The 22,604-nt window shown below is 24.8% G+C and overlaps 1 protein-coding gene across 5 annotated transcripts in view; it reads left to right on the top strand.

Moving 5' to 3' along the window:
- Positions 1 to 1,315: 1,315 nt before the first annotated feature.
- The window catches only part of LOC114124975 (high affinity cAMP-specific and IBMX-insensitive 3',5'-cyclic phosphodiesterase 8), a 70,528-nt gene continuing 49,239 nt past the window's right edge, over positions 1,316 to 22,604 (top strand). For 2 of the 5 annotated variants that reach the window (XM_027988439.2, XM_027988438.2), the window contains exon 1: positions 5,741 to 6,279. The gene's annotated coding sequence lies outside the window, so the exon portion shown is untranslated. Of the gene's footprint in view, positions 1,437 to 5,737; positions 6,280 to 22,604 lie in introns of those variants that run through there. The other 3 variants (XM_050196926.1, XM_050197024.1, XM_027988437.2) reach the window with 3 other exon arrangements.

The raw sequence follows: 22,604 nt of genomic DNA, 5'->3' as shown, positions 1-22,604 counted from the left end.
CTTTGGAGTTGATAATGTTATCACCTCTTCAGCACTCCCTCTTTAAACCCCATTTAGATACATTTCTGTTTGACACATTCAAATGTATACATAGCAATTATTTATAAATCTTAACTTTATAATATTATATGCTTAAATTATGTATTTATCCTAATTTTGATTTTTGGAATTTCGAAATAGGTATTTAAAGTCTAAATTCTGTAACAAATAAGAGTAGCCTCAAGCGACGACTAATTTTTGTGTGTTAGGTCAGAACCGCGTTGACCATGAAAATCGGTTATCGTCAAATTTTGTCATGTTTGGAAGACGTACTTGTCGTACTTTAGTACCTGATGACGGACTTCACTTCATTAGTAGCTGATGTGCACTCAAACACGTTAATTGCTACAGTCTTACGCAGATGGTCTGCTGACTAAGGTTACTCTTATTTGAGATATATATTGAGAGTATATTATACATAGAGTTTAGAAAATGTTTTAGTTTCTGGTATTTAACGTACTTAGTAATCGCATGAATCAAGATTTTATCTGCATTCTATAATAAACCACTATAAAATATACCTACACGCACTTCAAATTACAATATGTGGAACTACACAAAATTCTAAACAATAACGGTCGTAAAGACGCCCCTGCGGCCTGCAGTAAAGTAAGGAATCTTTGAATAATATATATAAATATCTTACCTTGTTGCACAATTATTGAATATCAGCTTCTTGGGAAATGGACCACACGTTTCTTCAGACATAGTTATACAGTGATTAGCTTTGAAAATCGTATTTGCAAGACTTGTTTCTTCGGAATGTCGTCAAACGACACAACACTTTTCGCACTCGCGAACAGTGACGTGAAAATGTTTTAATCAAGAATTATTGAGAATCAGAAAATGGCGCTTACCTTTGAAACTGACCAACGGAAAATATCGCAATTATACCCGTTCACGAGTAATATTAATTTGTAAGTATGTACTGCGGTTGCGGTATAAAGTCTGTCATCTCAACCGTGGTTTAAATTCGCTGTTTTCAGTGTTTCACATTAAATCATAGATAATATATTATCTATGCATTAAATACGGTTTATACGTACGAACGATATTTCCTATCATCCATTAGTCTTAATGAGAAACGGTAGCCACCGCCACCATTCGTTTTCTACGCGTTGTTCGGTTTTCAACAATTCTCGGTAAAACTGTTTTTGTCTCTATCGAGTGTGATCATTTTAAATAAGTTAATTAAATATTTATTTCGATTTGTGCATAATATTGATATCGCGGATAATGATTGCGATAAATTCTATCGGAGCGTATCGTGTATATCATTGATATACGTATAATATAGTGGTTAAAATCAATACGATATTATATTTGCAAGCCACAGAATTTCCGGACTAACGAATGGACCTATACGAGACACGTCGACTGTTTCCTGATGCATCAAGGTAAAATGGACATCATACAAACTATACTATTTTCAGGCTCTTTGTGGGAATATTCTATGTAGGCATAGCCATTCATTATGGTTTTGCTGAATTTGTATATTGACGTTAATTACAATATATTGTATTTACATACTATAATATACTTGTATGTATGGTGTATACTTAGTAAAATTAGTAAATCCAAGTTAAACCTTGGTTAAATAGTCACATGTGTCTTTTGTTGATTTTTAGTGGGTATATTCTACAAACAGAATTGCAGAAATCAATAGGCAGTGTAAAAATTTGTAATATATTTGTAAATTATAATTTATATATAGTAGAGTATGTATAAAAAATTAAGTATTATTAGACATTTGGAACCATGCGTAGAGAATTATAAAGTTCAGTTCTAGGTTTGGAATGAAATATATGGCTAAATTCCATTCGATAATGCGTCTAATTAAGTCTGATAAAACAACTAGTTAATATTGAATTTTCCAATTGTTTTTTTATCTACCTACTTCATTTATTACTAAAACGATATTAAATATGTATAGAGAAGTATATTTAAATATTTTCATACAAATATAAATTAATAGTAGATATGATCGATTGTCAGTACTAGGTACCGATATTTGATAACATCGACAACAACAATAATAATAATAATAATAATAATAATAATATAATGAATAAAAACATGTCAATTTCAATAATGTATTAATTTCTTAGCATTTGATACTTTAACTATAATTTTATAGTACTATTGTTATAGTTTTATTTATAACTTATAATTGTATTTAGTTTTTTTATTTTTGGACTCGATCAGGTATTATTTTTGGACATAATTAGGTGTTCATATATTTTGATCTATGAGACTCAACTGTAATACGTCTTTTGAAGATATAGTGTATTAAAAAAATATAACCTTACCTGCAGTAACCACATTAGTTAAAGTCTATCGTAAAAAGATATTTTACACAATAAATTATATGTTCCTGTACAATAGGAACAAAATTCAATAGAAAAAAATAAACTACAGTAGAAATCGTTTAGTACGGCATCAGTTAACACGCTATGTAGTATAATACGTACAACATTTTAATGTTCCAGCTGAATTTCTTTTGTTTTTTATGTATTTAAGTATTGTTTTGTTTAATCAATATTGATTAATGCTACCAAATTACGTGGTCCCTTTGATGTCGTCATAAAGCAATTTCAACTGTGTTTACTAAATCTTTACAATAAATATACATAATATAAAAGGTATGAATATAGAATTAATTAAATGTAAATAATTCAACGTCCAATAGGTATAATTATTAAAAAATAAGCTCGGATCATAATAAAAGAATTTTCACATTTTGTTTATTTAAGATGTAATTTAATAATTAGTATTGGTAATTAAATCTATAATTTGTTTTAAATAGTAACTTGATTAACATATTTAATTATTATAATAATTTATAAACGTGAATATTTATGTAAAAAAGTGCCACTTGTTGTGATCGATCATCTTTGATCCCTTAAATACGTCTCTAGGTGTATGTAAGTTTCTTGAACTATAACGTCAAAGTAAAACGGGACATATACATATAGATTAATTTGAGAAATCTTAACCACGATTGATCAGTGGACTCCTAGGAACTGTCCCAAAATTTCGAAAGCCACGGCGATTTATAAGTCATTGAACTTTAGAAAATCGGTGTCCGAAACACCTATATAAACGCAGGAGGTCGGGTGTGACTAAGATTACTGTACCTAATGGTCAGCTAAAGCTTACAAGTATCCAATAATATTACAATACATTATTTTAAATTAAGTGCAGTGGCAATCGTTACATACTTTTTGGCTATAAGATCATTGTTCAGTCATTCTTTTACATGTAATGTGTGTCTTCAAGAAATTATTGTAGTACCTATTCGAAGTTTGGTGATATCTTTCAAAACCAATTGAATTTAAAACTGTAGATAAAATATATACCTCTATTATCAAAAATCCTGTGTAAATTAGTTCTGAAATTACAATTTTAATTCCTAATTTATACGTAATTTTGAATACTTTGCTGTATAATAAAATTATGAATAATTGTATAAGTAATTTATTAATTATAATAGTGATCAAAATTAATCATTTTAAAACAAACCATTTATAGTATCATATGTTTTATTAAAAAACAACTTACTTAGTTACTAGATCCAAAATGAGAACATTTTCGATTATTAAATATATTCTTTAAGCACTTTAATGGAGTTTTTATTTCTTTCACTGCTTTGAAACTGTTAATATAGCGATTTATAGGTAAATATTTCGCTTCGAGATTGAGAGAAATAATCGAATTTGATTAAAACATTTCGTTTTACGCGCCTCCCTATAGATATATAATGTGAACAAAAACATAATATATTAATTGATGTTTATCTACTAATTCTATTACTATTATAACTATTAGGACTTTGGAAAGACATTTATACTTTGTACGATTGAAACATATTTTATAACATTTCAATAATATATTATTAAGTGATTTTGTTTTCTAAATGTCTAAAATATTGTCAAAACTTGCAAAAATGTGCATAAAAATCATGTTGGAAAATTTTGATAAGTTTTTTACAATTTCTATATAGCATTTTAAGAAAAAAATATCATTTATGAAGGATGAAAAAATTTGATCTTGGCCCACGCCAGTTCGATAAATGCGTCTTAAAACAACTCAGAACTGAGTTGTAGCTTTTTTATATACAAACTACTAACGTTTAAATTAAATAGTTTCGAACCACATAATAATAATACAGCACGTCTTGTTTTTCAAAACTACTTTTTCATCGATTTCTTTCAAAGTCAAAAGGGAATGAACAAATAAAAAACGGATAAAACAGCAACAGCTATATGTATAATAATGTCGGTCGACGTAGCACTATACATTATACACTATACACTATACACTATACACTATACACTACTTACCACGGCGTAGAGAAAATCTTATTGTTTTCTCTGAAGTCTGAAACTCTGAACACACACAATAAATAGCATCATTTGAATAATTGAATTTTGAGAGGAAAGATTCCCAATTCGAACGAATTCCGGACGTTTATAATATATTATTATTGTTGTGCCCATCTGTTCTTTGCGGTGTCGCTAAAAGTGTTGCAGCGTTCGTAATATAATATCGTAGTATAATATAATGGTTGATATCAAAGGCCAAGTGGAAAATTGGATAGATCCAACTGTAAAGATTTTTTGTCGTCTTCGATCTCCACAGAGATTTTTACCGGGAAAAAAAAACCTACGGTTTTATTTTATATTATATAAAAGTGTAGACATAGTGCTTGACTTGGAAAATATATAGTATAGGTACTCTGATGAGCCAAGAAAAGATGTACAACCTTAACTATTATACTTTAAAAGTTTCAATTATAAGCTTGCGTAGGTACTTTTTCATGTTGGGTAGTATTGCCATTTTTTTATTTAAATATATTAATAATAAAATGTGGTTTTAAATATATTAATCTAATTATTTATAATATATAATTCTAGGTATAAGCCTTTATACAAAAATAATAATACATACATTTATTTTTTTGTCTAAAATCGATACTGAAAATTAATTTTTACATGAAACATTACAACTTGTTGACACCGTAAGAAAATCATTGCCTTTCAAATGAATTTACTAAATAACATTTAACATTGTAATCAAATATTTTTTAATAATTTTTATATTTTGATTAATTTTATAAATAAAAATATTTTATTATTTATAACATTATCTTTTAGGATAAATAACCTTAATTTGCTCGTCTTTTAACGTTTGTAATTAAAGATCCGTAAAGAAATATCTATGTATCAGTTATCACTCTGTAGTTTATACTTAAATAATATTGTTCGTGAACATTACATTATTATCATTTATCACTCTATCAAATACCAATTTAGTTTTTGAAAATCTCAAGATATTATAATTTTGCAAAAAGACCCCTGAATAAAGTAGGTACCTATTGCAGTAATCTTAATTAAAAAAAAAAAAAAAAACTAACGGTACGCTAAAATATCTGAATATCGAGCTGATGTACACACAGTCCTCCTGCGTATCTGCTTCTCCACCCTCCGTCCCAATAAGTCAAGCACTGAACTCTTATAGTGGTATTATATAATGTTGAAGACGGAGGTTATACCCCGGTAGTGGGGCCCGGCGCGGAGGGGCCCAGGGTTTCCCGCCAACTTTGCCGTCCCGAACAGCCTGCCCGGAGTATCTCGCGGGACAGCGGGCGGGCGCGACGTCCACAACACGAGCTTTGCGCCGCCGCCGCGGGCGCGCCACCGTCGGGCGCGCGGGCGGTCCGCTGTTCCACGGAAGCCGTCGTCGCCGGCCGGCGCGACCGCTATTACGATACAATATCATACATGTAGACGACGCGTTACGCGACCGCGCCGCAGATCACCGGTGACCGGCGGACGGACGATCGCGTGCGTCGTGTATGAGAGTTTCTCTCGAGTACGCGTTTCGCGATCGCATGTGTCAGTGATATTTGTGTTTGAGTGTGTGTGTCTGCCGCCGCGAATTTGACGAGTGAACGTGCCGCGTCGTAAGTTCGTGCGCGCCAAAGTTTCACCCGACGCCCTTTGTGATAAATTTAACCGTTTTGATTTTTAGTTTTATTTCTATCCCTCCCCCCAATTCGAAGTGATTTATTTATCCGTCTTCCCAGTACTCGCGTAACGCCGTCGAATTTTCAATATATTATATATAGATATACCTAGACACAGGGACATATACCTATATGCTAGCGCGTTAACCGTCGTCCTCTATGCGGATAATATTCGTCTACTCTCACGTTGTCGCCGGATAATGAAAACCTCGGTAAGTCTAGAATAATTACAATGAGCATTTATTTATTACACACAATTTATTTATATTGTTTGGATATGATTACACAGACTATAATATTCACTAATCGTATTGAGTTATTAAAGTCGTAGACCGTGTATAACGTAGTATCATATTATATTGTTATACTATGGTATTGGTGTATTAAATACGTATGTGTCGTTGCGTTATTTACTTAGGTACCTAATCAATTAATTTTTTTGAGTACCTATTATATAAAATATGTTTTATACTTTGGTATCTGTTTGTTATACCGTAAACCTATATAGTTTTAACTTTTTAGTCGTCTCTTCAAGCGTACATATTATAGGTTTAACTGGTTTAAGAACGATTTTAACTGAATATTAATGTATTATATATCAAATAGTTTTCTTAAAAATCTACTTTAATTATTTTAATTTAATTTTAATAATTGCATTTATTTTTTTTCAAATTTGAATTATATTACCACCAAAAATAATATATTTTATTTACTTGAAACTTTGAAAATAGTAGGAACCTATCGCGTATAATATACAAAAATACTTTTATATGTCATGACGGATAATAACTCGTCCATTAATAATTCGTAATTTTCGTGTTGTATTATAATTTATATTTTATACTGTTAACTGTTAAGTTTTAAGAATTATATCAAAATTTGTAATGGGCTCGTCTCGTCTCATAATAATAAATTAATAAATAATATTGATTAAATAGCAAAAAATTAAATTAAATACTATATTCAAAAAATATATTACTGGCTATATTATATACCTAATATTTAAGTTCTCGTACTTCTACATTTTACCTTTTTTTTTTACCGAAATAGTAAGCTCCGCATTGCATAATAAAGATAATATGAAATTTATGGATATCAATACCATGTTACCTATCAACAAAATATGAATAAAAAAAAATTAAAATAATATTATATAATACAATCACTATTCAACACAATGCGCTTAAATTTACTTTGGCTATAATCCAATCACTAGAAATACTCTCATTTTCATACAATACCATTGGTAAAGTCAGCCCCTGAGTTGAATCAATTAATAAGTTATGTTCACAGGAAATACGGCTCACAAATCTTTTTAATGTTAAATTTGTAATTTGATTACCTGTTATAAACTCATGTTATATTTGACTTGAATTTCCCAGCAATTAGTACGTTACAACTCTGGATTCAAACAAATAGTTCAAAATGATCACTATCTGTGGACCTGTCGTGTCGTGCCCGGATCCATATGTAATCGTATTACCCAATAATATTATTGTATTGGTACATATTGTAAAACATCAATAGTTATAAAACTCAAAACTTTATTCATAGCTTTTAATATCCATGACGTCGTGTTTTAATTCTTAAATCTTATTTTTTGGTAATAAAAAATTTAATGTTGGCTCAAAACATTAAACAAATCGTTAAAATAAATCCAATAATAGAAATATTTTCCTAGAATATACCTAATAGCAATAACTTTAATTAAATGCTTAATATACAAATAATTCTATATTAAGAAGATAAGTTCTTTCTGTTCTTTCTATTAAATTACTTATAAATAATATTTGGATAGACATTATATTTCATTAACTCTCTTACCTACTTATTTATGGTTTTTACATTAATACATACCTATTTAATGACTTAATATTTAAAATTTACTTATACTACATAATATGTTTTTCACTAATAAAATATCACAAACATTTTTAATAATTCAGATTAAAATTTAATAAATGACTACATATTTTTATATTCTATGTTATTAAAAATCATTTTTGCAATGACGATTGCGATAAATAGTTATAGGTATAACCCTATCTTATAAGTTATAGTGTTGAATCGAATACTCTCAACGCCCTCCACTCTGCTAACTTATACTTTATATTATATCTGTTAGCTTATATAATTTAATTTCGATATTTTTCAATTTAAATTACGAAATATTTAACATTGGTTATTTTAGTTTTTGATCAGGGCCGTAACGAGAAAACTATATTGGTTTTAAATTAAATTGGTTTTTTAATTTTTTTTTGTCAGGGGAAAACATTAATTGTAAATTATTATGGTAAGCAATAAAAATATTCTAATAGTTTTCTATTAAATGACTTGAACTTGAACAATAATTTAGCTTTATCAGAATTATAAGCTTCCTAAAAGTTAAAAATAAAAAATGTAATTTAACTAAAAATATAAAAGTAATTAATAAATTTGGATTTCTTATCACTGTAATATACTAAATTTACTATATTTACTATGTTTAATAAAATCGATAAATCATATTCGCTATTTAATACTTATTATAATTTATAAGATACTATTCTATACCATATTATACCACTGATTGTTTATAACTAAATTCTAACTCAAAAAATGTTAAATTATAAAAAAAATTAAATTATTTATTTAATATAAATGTGACATGGATTTAATTTAAATTGAATAAGTACAGCTTAAAATTTGTAAGTAGTTTATAGTGGTGGTTAGTTTTCCTTGTCGTTTTTTCTTGTTCTGAGAAAATCCCAAAAATAATACTCTAGAACATCGTGAGGAAATATCAAAAATACTAGTTAAGTTACTAAATATTGATAGTTGTTTTGTCACAAAGTAAACATACCTAAATAAAATACCTACAGACTAAAAAATATCATTGAAAGTTGGATGTTTTACCTATTTAGTAACTGAATTGGTTCTCGTTTGTGTTAAAGTCGAATAATGACAATTTTTATTTTATTTTTAATAATTTGTACAAAATATAAATTAGATAGTATAAAATGTACCTATACACTCTTTAGTAGTAATAAATTGTTGGAGGTTTAGCAAATTATCGCTGATACCTCGATTAATTATGAATTTAACGATTGAGATATACGTAAGTATATTGCTGTATGGGATATATCATATATATACCTAGGTATATGACCTATCATATGTACAATGTACATATGAACAATAAAGTTAGTGAGCACTGTACAGTCTCGAATAACACATTGTCATTTATACTTGTACCTATATAAATTTGGTTTTGCTTATACATCGATCGTATTTTAATTTATATTTTTTAATTTTAATTACTCATTCGTTATTATGGAGTTAATGTTAAGTAATAGTAAAAGGGAACTAAGTTGTTGATTATTATTTTTAACCAAACTTACTTTAAAGTTGATAGTCCTAAGCCTATAGTATAGGTTTATATCTTATAAATTGATTGTTTATTTCTCGTCAGTTTTATGATAACTATTAACCTAGTGCGCACTTTTAAAATGGAGATAGGAAGTGATGTTAAATGAGAAAAATAAAAAAATAATTTGTTATTAATAGTTTCAAATATATACATTTTCCAAAAAGAAATATCGGGAAATATCAAAACACTCTTAATAATAATGTGATAAAGAAGATCCATATACGTATATTTACGTAATCTGATTATCTAATTGTCTAACACGTTATAACTCCAAAAAATTATAAAAATTATAATTATATCAGAATTGAGTACAATCTTTTCTGGATTTTTTGTATAAATACTAAATAGTATGTATAGTATTTCCTATATAAATATAAAAGGTATATTACATACTTCAATTTTGTCGATACACTTTTATTTCATAGGTTTTAGATATTTTTGTTTGTGAAGACATTTTTTAGAGTAGAAAACATGCTTTGATCTTTAAAATGGCCGAAGTTGATGCTTTGGTGAGTCAAAAATAAAATGTTTTCCAGTACATTTCTTAATACTCAGGAAAAACTAAGAAACAAAATTACGGTAAATTGGAATATTAAGTATTTATATAAACCCGATTTCCTATAAAATAAATTGTATTTTATTTTGATAGTTCAAAAATAAATAAACTTAGATACTTAAAATGTTTACCAAATATTTATATTATCATTTTTTATGTATGATATTGATATAGAGTTATTTTAATTTGTCCTATGCACATTGATTACCAAAATTGCTAAATAATTATTATTTTAATAATACTGTTAAAATTTTATCAAGTATACATAAGGTGTCCCTCACGATTGTTTAAAAAGTATTGATAATTTTCCAATTTTGAAAGCCCTGAAAAAGTACCAACTAAATATAATTTGCTACTAAAGCCCTCATCGCAATTCATGTTCAGATTATTTCTACTAAAAAAAAATGTTTTTACAAAAATTAAAAAAAGAAAAAAAAAAATAGATTGTTTAATAATGTTTATTAATTAGTTTAATAGTTTAATAATGATTTTAGTTGATTTGTTGTAGGTAATTCAACAAATATTTTTCATAGAGACTTGTGAAACTTTTCATTACTACGTATTATTATTTAAAGTGGTATAATTATGGGGAGGATATGGGGATCTATACCTCCCTAGACGCCCTTTTTTTGGCGAAAAAAACAAAAAGGAAAATTGACTTGATATTATAATTTATGAAAAATATATTTAATTTAATTGTTTACTTTATTGTCTTTAAAAACCATTTTTATACCATTTAACTTATTAAATTAATAAAATATTGTGATCTATGAGATTTAATGGTCAAGGGGGTTGTAGGGGGGCATAGCACTACTAAAATGGTAGTAAAACTAAGTATATCTCAATCCCACCCCAGAATCAATTCAAAATTACGCCACTGATTATATTATTTAGTATACATACACAATTAAATTGTCTAAATATTTGCTTTAATTTTAAGTTATTAATAATACGAACCTATACACAACGATTTATATTGACATTTGATATACAAATTAATAACAATAATATTTGTTATAATAGGTATTATAATAATAAATATAGTTATAGTTATCCGATATTTTTAGTAAAAATGTGTTTAACCTAGCGTATTAGTAATAGTTAATAGAAAACTTAGATAATATAAATAAATTATGAAATATCCTTGGAACCATTGGATCCCTAACGGCTCCCGTCTATTGTTTGCTTATTTTCGAACGAAAAAACGAGCCAAAATGGTCTAACAAACCGGTAAATACCTAAACGGCTCCCGTAGAAAAAATAATTAAACTAAAGCTCAGTCATGTCAGAAAATTAAATTTTTAAAAGAACTAGAGTTCATTAGGAAACAAATTTTCATTTAGTGAAATAATGTATGGATTATATAAAAAAAATTATGTCTAAAAAAAATGCCTAAGTATGATTTTTTTTTTGTATTTCTACTTAAACATCCATTTTTTAAAAATTGTAAACACTAGAATTTAATATTATTTTAATAAAAAAATTACAATATATAATTTTTCTGTATAAGTTTTATAATTTACTTAGTTTACACCAACAAAAGTTTAACCACTCTTGTTTTGAGTCAATTAGTCTGTATGATGTAAAAAATCGGAGCCGTTTAGAAATTGAACTTTTTGTAAAACGAAAGGCATTTAGGAAAATGGGAGCTGAATGGGCTACGACCCTCGGAACATTATATTCTCGTATTAATAGGTAATTATATTTTAATGATTTATCATCAAATTAGAATTTTACGAATCTATAATGAGTATAGGCAATAGCTCAATTATTATGAAGTAGGTACATTCAATACAATAGAGCAGCGGTTCTCAAACTTTTTTTTTGCGTACCACTTAGGTGTATTATTAATCAGTCACGTACCACTAATGACTAAAAATAGAACAATTCAAATTGTACAATTTAAATACTTTACTTTTTAGTTAAATACATTTATTTTAAATAATATGGCAAGTAAAATATTGCAACATAATTATTTTTATTCATTAGTTTTTTAAAATAAAATATGAATTAAATAACAAATTTTCAATGAGATCAGAATCGAATATTTATTTTTAATTTTCCGTTCTACCACCGTGTGGCCTTACGCGTACCACCATGTAGTCTTTCACGTACCACTAGTGGTACGCGTACCACAGTTTGAGAATCGCTGCAATAGAGCGAGACTTTTGAACTTCTCAGTTTTCTTTTTTTTTTTTAATTGATTATATGTATAATTTGAATTTTAGATAAAGGTATACTTGCAAGTTATAATTCAAATTAAAAGCTATAATTACATTGCAAATTATAAATTAATTACCTTAGCTAGTATGAAAACTAAAACTAAATTTATTTCTAATATTTTATTATTTGTAGTAGCAAGTAATTCAAATATAATAACTTATCATATTATATTGTTAAATATAATCGGTATTTTATTATTCGTTTTGGTTGATTTTAGCTTTTTTTAAAGATTTTTTTTTTTTTACTTATTCCGAACCTGAAGGTCCATCGTCGCTTCTACTACGCCTCATACAGTCATACAGAATGACAGCGTAAATTATAAATCCATACTTTATAACATAATATTTTCTGAGAATTTTTTAACGAGTAGGTACCTAATTAATTATAATTATAGATATTTTAAGTTAATAGGAGTAGCATAATATGAACTAAATAATAGGCAACCCACAAAATGTTGATTCGCTATATCAATAATCTAAATTTTAAATATGTAAGTACTTATAAACTTATGACCAATTAATAATCGTTCAAAATTTAATATTGCAAATTGAAAAAATATTCTGCTCCTGAATACAAGTGACGTTGAAAATGTGCATCACTATTCAAAAAAATTTAAAAAATATACATAAATAACTATAACAATGAAAACATTTTTTTTTGCTAAAAAAGCGTAGTTTTTATGTTTAGTCGTTCCGATTTAAAATTAAATTCTCAAAAAAATATATTTCCAAAAATATTAATTTATTTGAGATAATAAATGTTTATTGTTAAAAGAATCACTCTGTATATATTTTTTGTTTTAAGGTATAATGTATTATGGTTAAATTGAAATTAATTAATTACAAGACAATCTTCTTAAAAGTTGTAATTGGATATTTTATTTATAACAATTAACAACTTGTCACCTATAAAAGGTCGCATGTTACATTTAATACTTAAGTTTTGTCATCTTAAGAATGTGTGGGATCCTAATATTACTTACCTAATTATTTTTAATATTTTAAAATTTAGAATTTAGAATTTTAAAAGTATTTTAGATCGGCAAACATTCCCAATACTATAATTTAGTATTAAAATACCCACAGATTTTCTAATAATTTAACTTTACTTTGTTATCTTTAGATGTAGGTAGGTATACTATAAGTTTTTGGCTCTTATTACATTTATGTTGTTGACACCTACAGTATATCAGTAATGTAATTTTATCTCTAAAAAACAACCGATTACTGATGGCGGGTAGCCTACTGTTTGTGTAGTGGCTCGTTATCTAAAAAAAACAATCCGATCTTTGCTTTATTTGTTTAGTGAGCAATTGGAAGACGCTTAATATTAAAATAATCTAAACACATTTAAGTAACTCAGAAAATGATTTTCTATCTACTTAATTGTATATAGGTAGGTGCAATTGATATTCATATTTCATTATGTTCAAACACTAATTGTATTCATCGTTTTCAATCCAAAATTTTTTGAGCACCAAAGCACTTTTTATTTATCAAATCACTCTATGAATAATGATCTTGCCATATCATCAGTCTTCGACGATGTAACCTAAGTGTGCTACAAACGATTTAAATTAAATAAGAATCCAGGTTAGGTTAAGTATAAATACTTCAATTAAAATACTTTTATTTATAAATAAACTAACTTATTTATACCCTCTCCCCTTAATAGTATAAGAATACTCATTTTTATATACAAAATAATAATATAATATATTATGTAAGTATTAAATAGATATTGTACTTATGTCAGAGTTCCTTCAATAGATGAGGATTCTTCATTAATTAAATCATGTATTTTTTTCATTATTACATTCGTATATTGTTTGATATATAATATCATATTTTATGAATATATTATAAAAATAAATATGTTAAATACTAAAAATTATTTCAGATTCAAAAAAGTTTTGTTTTTAATGAGATCTAATTAATCATGTAAATTAAACTAATCTTGAGTTTAATCTAGAATTCGCATAAACCATGTTACATATATTTTATTATCATACTAAAAAATATTAGGTAACTTTTAGGCATGCAATAAATTTAAATATAAAATATATTTATTTTTTTCACATAACTTTATTTATTAAAAATAATAAATTGCTATTGTTAAATATAGGTATATAGGTATATTATATGTAGGTAATAGGTGTTCACATATTATTAAAATGGTACGTGTCTAAAAGTATTTTAATTTTAAATAACAACAATAATTAACTATTTAAATATATATATTGATAAGTACACACATAATATGTAATATGTATCGTAAACATAGTAAACACTGTAATTAAATTATGTCCCAAATTATTTACAACGTCACTGCTCTTGATTGAATGTATAGAGGTCAATGAATCATAATCAATTTATAGTATCATAACAATAACTTATACCATCTATAAATTTAACTCTTAGAACAAATTATTATTGAAATTCTTATATTTTTGTTATATAAAGAATGCGTCATGTTTTATACACGATTTTTAAGTGTTATAGGAATCTACACATTTTAATCTTAGGTGTTTTATTTCGAGAACATTATTTTATTATATTGATAAACAATTCGTCGCATAGAAATAATATATGGAGTAAAAGTATAATATACTTAGGTATATAATATATCCTATTCATTTCATGTATACTTAAAAAACTACATTTTTTAATTAAAAATTAATTAATTAATTTTTCATGTAATTGTATGAATAAAACATTATTTACCGTTGATATTATGAATAATATTGAATTAATTTCGCGTTTTATTTAATATTCTTATTCTAAGTATTATCACTAGAATAAGTATTTTTATATATAGTTATTGTAGTGTCTAGTATTTTTTATGCATAAACTTATTACACTGGGTAATTTAAAAAGCATTTTCATACCAAATTTTTGTAAATTTTATTCTAAATTTATTCTAACTCAGATTTTTGTATATTTAATACCATATTTTCAAATAATTAAAATTATTATGTAATTTAAGAAATAAGAAGTATCCTGTAAAGATAAAAACGTCTTTGGTCAATGTAGAAAAAATTATAACAATATTATTATAATATACTATATACGTATTATAGGTAACATTATGAATTATATTTATATTTATATTCAAATTATAATTTTGAATTAATATTTATGTAAATATTGTAAAATGTCTCTTATATGTGTGTACAACGGTGTTATACTTATACTGTTATGTTTAAGTAGATATTTAAAATTTAGATCAAATACTTATAGTATAATCAGTAATCACACAATAGGTATACATATTTAATAATTATTTCAGACTGTACGTTATTGATTGATACAAATTTAAGCAAACTTAAACAATTATTTTATTCTTCAGAAAAATTATTTAAATATTTAAATGTTATATAGGCTATTACTTATTCTATTTGTTAACTTTTAACAACAAATATATGTTAATGTGAATAATATATATAATTGTTATTCTGACTGGATGATTTTCATATTTTAAAAATTTTGAAATAAACCTTAGCTTATATAATTTAAAAAAAGCTGATTTTATCACAAAATAATTCATTGCTCATAAATCCATTTGTCACAGTTTTTATAAAATATAAATATTTACTACAGAATGATTTACCTACTCTTTATTCTTTAACTACGTATAGATACAAAACCTAAGATATACTTAAGTCTTAAAAACTATATTTTTAGATATTCAGATTTTTCAAATAATGTGTTGTAGCCATACAAACTTTTTGTTACTATAAATGTTAAACAAATGACTTTATGAAAATTCCGATGTATTTGAATAAAATTTAAATCGAAATTTAAGAGATTTCTAATTATTATTTGATGTGCTTTGAAAGTAATTTTAAAAGGTAATATAGAGAGGTATATTTGTTTTTATAGACTGTTCATTGAAAATATTTTATAAATTGTTTTTATATACATTGTATATTTAAACATATTATTATATTAGTTCTTTTTTATCTAAAAGTAGGTATATATTATACGCACTTATCTTTAACAATAAAATTAGTACCTATATTGAAATATATATATAATATATATTTTAAATTATCATTTTGGTTTAATAAATGTTAGTTAATTGTCACGGCTATTAAGAAAATTTAATTTTGAATTAAATAAAAAAATGAAGTATAATTATAATTTTATAGACTTATAATAATTTAATTGCGATTAAAACACATTTATTTAACTAAAATCTGGGATATTACTTGTGCATTAATATATACACTTGTTTATGCTTAGTATCTTAGACCTTATCGTTTTTTGTATATTATAAAAATACGAACGTGAAATGAAACTGTTTTTCAGCAGCCCCTTATACGATACTTTTTCTCCCACGAGTATCACAAATAATAGTAAAAGTAAAAAAAAAAACTAAAATAGAGAAAAAATAAGACACTAGCTGTTTAAATTTATAGCACCAAGTCTTGAGTAGTAAACTCCATTTTCGTTATCAGAGAATGCATTTTTTTAACACAAAATAATTTAAGAAAATATAAATTAATTGTACTGAAAATTTTGAAAAAATATATGTATTATATTTACTCTATAGCGATGATGGCTTATAATTATTGTGGTAAAATACATATGAATTAGATTATTTAATCTTTTAAATTTAATATTTTTTTTGTAATTAAAGTAATTGTAGACTTATTATTTAAAATTATTTAGAAAATGGACATTATTTACATTTTGTTGCTATTATAAGTATTTAATGACTCCTAGAATTTTAAAAAGTCTAATACAAATAAAATAGTTGTTGATTGGTTACTTACACTATTAGAAAAGTTTATTTGTACTCCTATACTATGTATATGTAATAATAATGTTAAATGAATAATTGCTTAATATAAAAGTCTATTTTCTAATTTTATAAAAATTATCTCTACCACCCCCATAACCTTGCTTAAAGATAATAGATAATATTATTATAAATCATTAAATTATCTGATGTAATAATAAAATAAAATAAAAGTATATAATAATGAATTTCAACTTTCTTATTTTAAATTTCGAGGCCATTTTTAAAAATATTTTTAATTAAAATCTGGTGTATTTTTAAATCCTGATTTACTTATTTCAATTTTATTAAAACCCACCAAAGTGATTAATTAATACTGGTACTTATATAAGTTTCAATTTCGTTATTTTTATATATTATTTTAAGAATTTATAGACTTATTGTATGATCTATACGTTTCTAATAATTAAAATAATCAAAATAGTTTATACTTATATATTTTTAAATTTAAAAAAAAATAAAAGCTATAAATCTAGATATGAAGACTATTATTATCCATATCATATTTTATAGAATGTAATTCAGTAATGCTGTGTACTAGCTGGTTCTAACAAACGACATATTAAATTTTATATCAATAAAAAATACTCAAAAGGAGAATAATATAAAATGTTTATTTGGATTTAAGTGCAAAATCATTTTTTTTTACTTTTGTGAATTGAATGCAAATGTGGTTTGTTCATAAGGAAAAAACAATGCTTTCAATTGAACGAGTCTTTTCAAATATGGTTTTGATATATTTTTAAAAATATTATCCATATAGATAGGCGAAATATGACGATCAGAAATATTAATGTGGTATATTCTTATCAGAGTCTGCTTTGTAATCCTGCTGTATTATAATTTATAATATATTACACAATTAAATTGTAATTTTAATTTATGTATACACTTTAAGTACAGTATTTGTTTTAATTTTCTACATTTGGGCATAGAAAAACTATCCATATTTATCTATTTTCTCTGAAAGGTAATATATTTATTGATTATAGTGATCCATAATGAATAAAATATATGATAATTTGTTTTTTTTATCTTTCTAGGATATATTAGTATTATTGCTGATTTTAGTATAAATCACCTAAATCGAAAATCAATCCTGTTAGGTTTCCATAATTTTTATCCTATAACTACGTAATATTATAAAAAACAATAATATTATTTCCAGTGGCACAATGCTAAAGCTTTTTCTCATTAAAAATAATTATAATTATAATATTACATGATGATATATCATGTACAATACTGCAATTGATCGCTCCAAGATTTCGTGATTAATAAAATATTTATTTTTACTTTTATACTAATATAAAGAGAAAATATTCTCTCTTGTTACAAAGATTTTTTTTATTCGTTAAAATAGCTGTTGACAGAAATTTTTAAGATATTACCTAAATCTACATAAACTATTCAGGATTAATAAGTATATCCCATGATATTATATTAATTATAGTATAAAATATTTATAAAATTCATGCTAAACTATAAACAATAAATTTCCTATTCATCAATAAATAATAAATAATAATAATAAAAAAATCAGGAAACTCATCTGAATTATAGAATATCAAGCTTACATAATAATTGAGTAGGTCGCTTAACGGAGTGTATTAAATTAAAATTTAATGATAAATAATTATACACAAAAGGTGATTCTAGTCAAAAATGGCCTATATTTTTAAGGATATTTAATTATACATTTTAATATATTTTGTATTGCTATTATATAGTTATTTATTTTTCTATTGGTAATACAGTTGAACTATTTTTTTTTAAATACAAACAATGTATATATAATAAGTAATAACTAGTTGTTATCAACTCATAAGTCAATACTGACATACCGTTGACTATAATGTAAGTAGATTTGTGCTAAAAATAAATCGTAATATTTTAGATTCTGAAAAAAGTGATGAATGAATGTATTGATTTTACAATGATGTTTTTTTTGTTTTTGGGACAGCATAACTTGTCGAAATAATGCTTTAATTTCAAACTTCAGAGGTGGTTTTTGATGGCAAAGTGAATATCCTTGGTGCATGAATGCATGATAGAGGTCAAAACTAAGAATTTTCCATCAGTTTTCAAAAAAAAAGGAATAAAATAAAAATAAAAAGTAATTGAAAACAGGAAATTTTCCTCAAAACCAGTTTTAGACAAAATTGAGTTTCTATTGTAACTCAAAAATTAATCACTGTAAATACTTGAAGTGTTCACCAAATATTTATAAAAACGTTATAAATACATAGGTACTGAAATTTTCGATTTCTCTAAGTATTTTTTTTTTAAATATTGATAAAAAAATTTGATAATTTAATACAAGGTTTTTTTTAAGTTGTTTTTATTGCAGTTCAAAAAAATTGAAAATCGTTTGTCTCAATTTTATTTTTATAAACGTTTAAAATTAAATTTTTATGAAATATGTCAAAATTGTCAACATTTATAAGTAATTTTGTACTTAGCTGAAAATTCATACAATTTTTTGTAATTATATACATGGTCAAAAAATTTAACACTAAGATTTCCATAAGTTTTCTTTAAATAGCTATAGAGAAAACTCAAAGCGTCATTATATGAAAAAATGTATGAGCGTTTGAATTTTAAATTTTTACGAAATCTCGTAAAAATAACGATTTATCTTGAAACGATTTTCAATATTTGTTATTGTTTAAAAAGTATGATTCGCAGATGCTTGAAAATTTCACTAGTTATTTAGATTGGTATTTTCTTTACTAAATCTTCTTTTTAAAATATTTCGCTTATTTTAAGGCTATATTTATAAGTAGATAGGAATTTGAAGTATTCATATTTGTTTAGTTTTTTTTTTTTATAAATATCTATAACATTGTTTTGGCTAAGTCATAAAATACTTGAAAATTGAATACAAAGTTCCTCATAAGTTCGTCTTATGATATTCAAAAATCATAAGAATACATAGACAAAATTTTCACAATTTATTAGCGTTTGAAGTTCAAATATTAACAAAAATTCGTCAAAATCTTCAATATTTTCAAATAATTTTGTAGTTAAAATGTATAAAAATATTTTGTATAAGTAGCAAAGAGTTGAAAATTTAATACAAGATTTTTTATTAGTTTGGTTAAAATAATTATAAAAGAATTTGAACGTTGACCAATTAAAAAAAAAATTATTTTTAGTATACATTTTTTTACGAAACCCAAAATTCACTCGTAAAATAATGGTTGACTATCTAATAATTTTAGATTTTTTTTTATAATTAAAAATTATTAGTAGCCGTAGAAATTTGAAACGTATATCAGTTGTTTAAATTTGTACATGATTTATTTTTTTGGGTATACAGGACCATTAAAACATAAATCACTCATTTCACCAACCAATTTAACCCCTAGGTTAACAAATCATTTCTGTTTAGAATTATCTTTTGAGTACAATGAATACAAAGTTTCAAGTTTCTTTAAGTACATTTTTTTTTGGTATTACAACAAAATAACCATGAAATTAATAATATTTCGTAAAAATTTGAATTTGAAATGTTATAGGTTCTAAGATTTCTATAAGAAACCTTATATTACATTAATTTCAAACTTAGGTGTCATATTTAAACATTTTGTATATTTTTACCTACAAAATAATATTTTCATAATTTTAATTAATTTTGTGAAAATTTAACTTTGTATACTTTTAAATTGTATGCAACAAAGTGAAGCTTATAAAGTTCGTTTCAAAAGTAAACATATTAGTTACATGTGTATTATTTAGTTTAAATGGTTCTGTATAATATTTTTTCTAACTTTTATCTATTTTTAATAGTTAATTACGCTCATATAAATATTATTAAGGTTAATCTTTTTGAACTTCATATCTATAAATTATGATTATACATGTTATATCTAATACATTTTTGGCAACAGTTGTTTTTAAATACATTGCATGACTACAGCTTTTCTATTGTCGAATAATGATTGCAAATTAGAAATAAATACTTATTATAGTGACTATCGAGTGCCAACTACACTAATAATCACAAATAATATCTATTGAGTATTACTGATGACATTAGATATTCAGCGTTTTCATTCATTGATTAATTAATTAGCTATTTTATTTAGCTTTATTTCATTAGAAATAAAGAATAATATTCCTAAAAACGTTGTAACACCATAACCATGATACTTCAATAACTAAAATATGCTAAAAAATATAATTCAATTGTTATTTTTTTATACTTGTTACTAAATTTTTAATTAACAAAAATTGTTTCTTTTGAAAATTAAACATTTTATAATAGATAATAAATATTACATAGTATGACGTTTTTAATATTTCAAATAAATACATTCAAGCATAAATATTGTAAAGTGATAAATATTAATTATTGCATTTCTGTTCAATCTCGATCTTTTCTGTTTACGTTATATTTTATATAGATACACTAAATCGCAAAATATATACCTATATAATAATATATTCATCGTAATAAGGTGACTATCATCATTGTTAATAATAACTGTCGTTATGAAATACTTGTGCACGTTATATCACGTACATATTTAATAATGTATTCAGCTCATGTTTAAATTTAAAATACTTCCCTTTATATGATAATAATATTCGTGTTTTACTAGTAATGTTTATATCAATGGATCTAACTTTAATAGTTATATATTATAGGTATGTGTACACCTTTGTTAGATTAACTGTGATAACATAAATGAAGAACCTAATAAATAAATCTACACGTCAAAGTCGTGAAACACATATATGCAGGGTTCCTAATGTAATATAATATATTATGAATATTATGTTTGAATTCGATGTCAGAAGTTAAAATACCTCACTGTTTGTGTAGTGTTCCAATATTTTAGCACTTCGTTACCTTTAAATTGTTACAGTCTTGAAAGTTTATTTTTAATGAATATACGAGTAGTTATTGCTTTATTTCATTTATATCAAAACAAGACAAAATTATGAATTCCAAAAATAAAAGTATTTATAATAACCTCATTATTCAACTACTTATTATACTTAATACTTAACATATGTTAAACATAAATGATGAAATGAAAACATGCCTGTTTATTGTTGTATAAATACATTTTGTATGTGTGTACATTAGTTGATTGAACCAACAATAAATATTGTTGTGTTTTGTATAATTTACTACATTCTAATTTTATATTCATTCATTTGAATGTTAAATATACACGCTTATATTGTACCTGTAACTAACTATGTTAAACAGAATTGTATTAATTAGTCAAGTTATATTAATTTTAGATTTCAAGAAAATCTGTATAACTACTATTTTGGCTAAAAAGTGTTCCAAAAGTTTGATGTATCCTCTCTAAAGTTAAATTAGACACAGATGTTTTAAGAGAAATTTTAGGAAATAGTTTTATAAAAAATTTACAAAAATACACCGAGAAACCTCAATCTTGTAGGAAAACCAGCGAGTGAACTAAGTAAATTTCTACTGAAAAGGTTCCTAAGGATTAAACTTAATTAAAACGTATTAAATTATTTCCTGTATCTATATCAATTGAGTTGGTGGAAGTAATATGATT

Source organism: Aphis gossypii, chromosome 1 (genome assembly GCF_020184175.1).
Source record: "Aphis gossypii isolate Hap1 chromosome 1, ASM2018417v2, whole genome shotgun sequence".
In the NCBI taxonomy this organism is placed as follows: domain Eukaryota; kingdom Metazoa; phylum Arthropoda; class Insecta; order Hemiptera; family Aphididae; genus Aphis; species Aphis gossypii.
The sequence above is the reverse complement of the archived record's forward strand: the minus strand, read 5'-3'. Positions and strand labels throughout refer to the sequence as shown.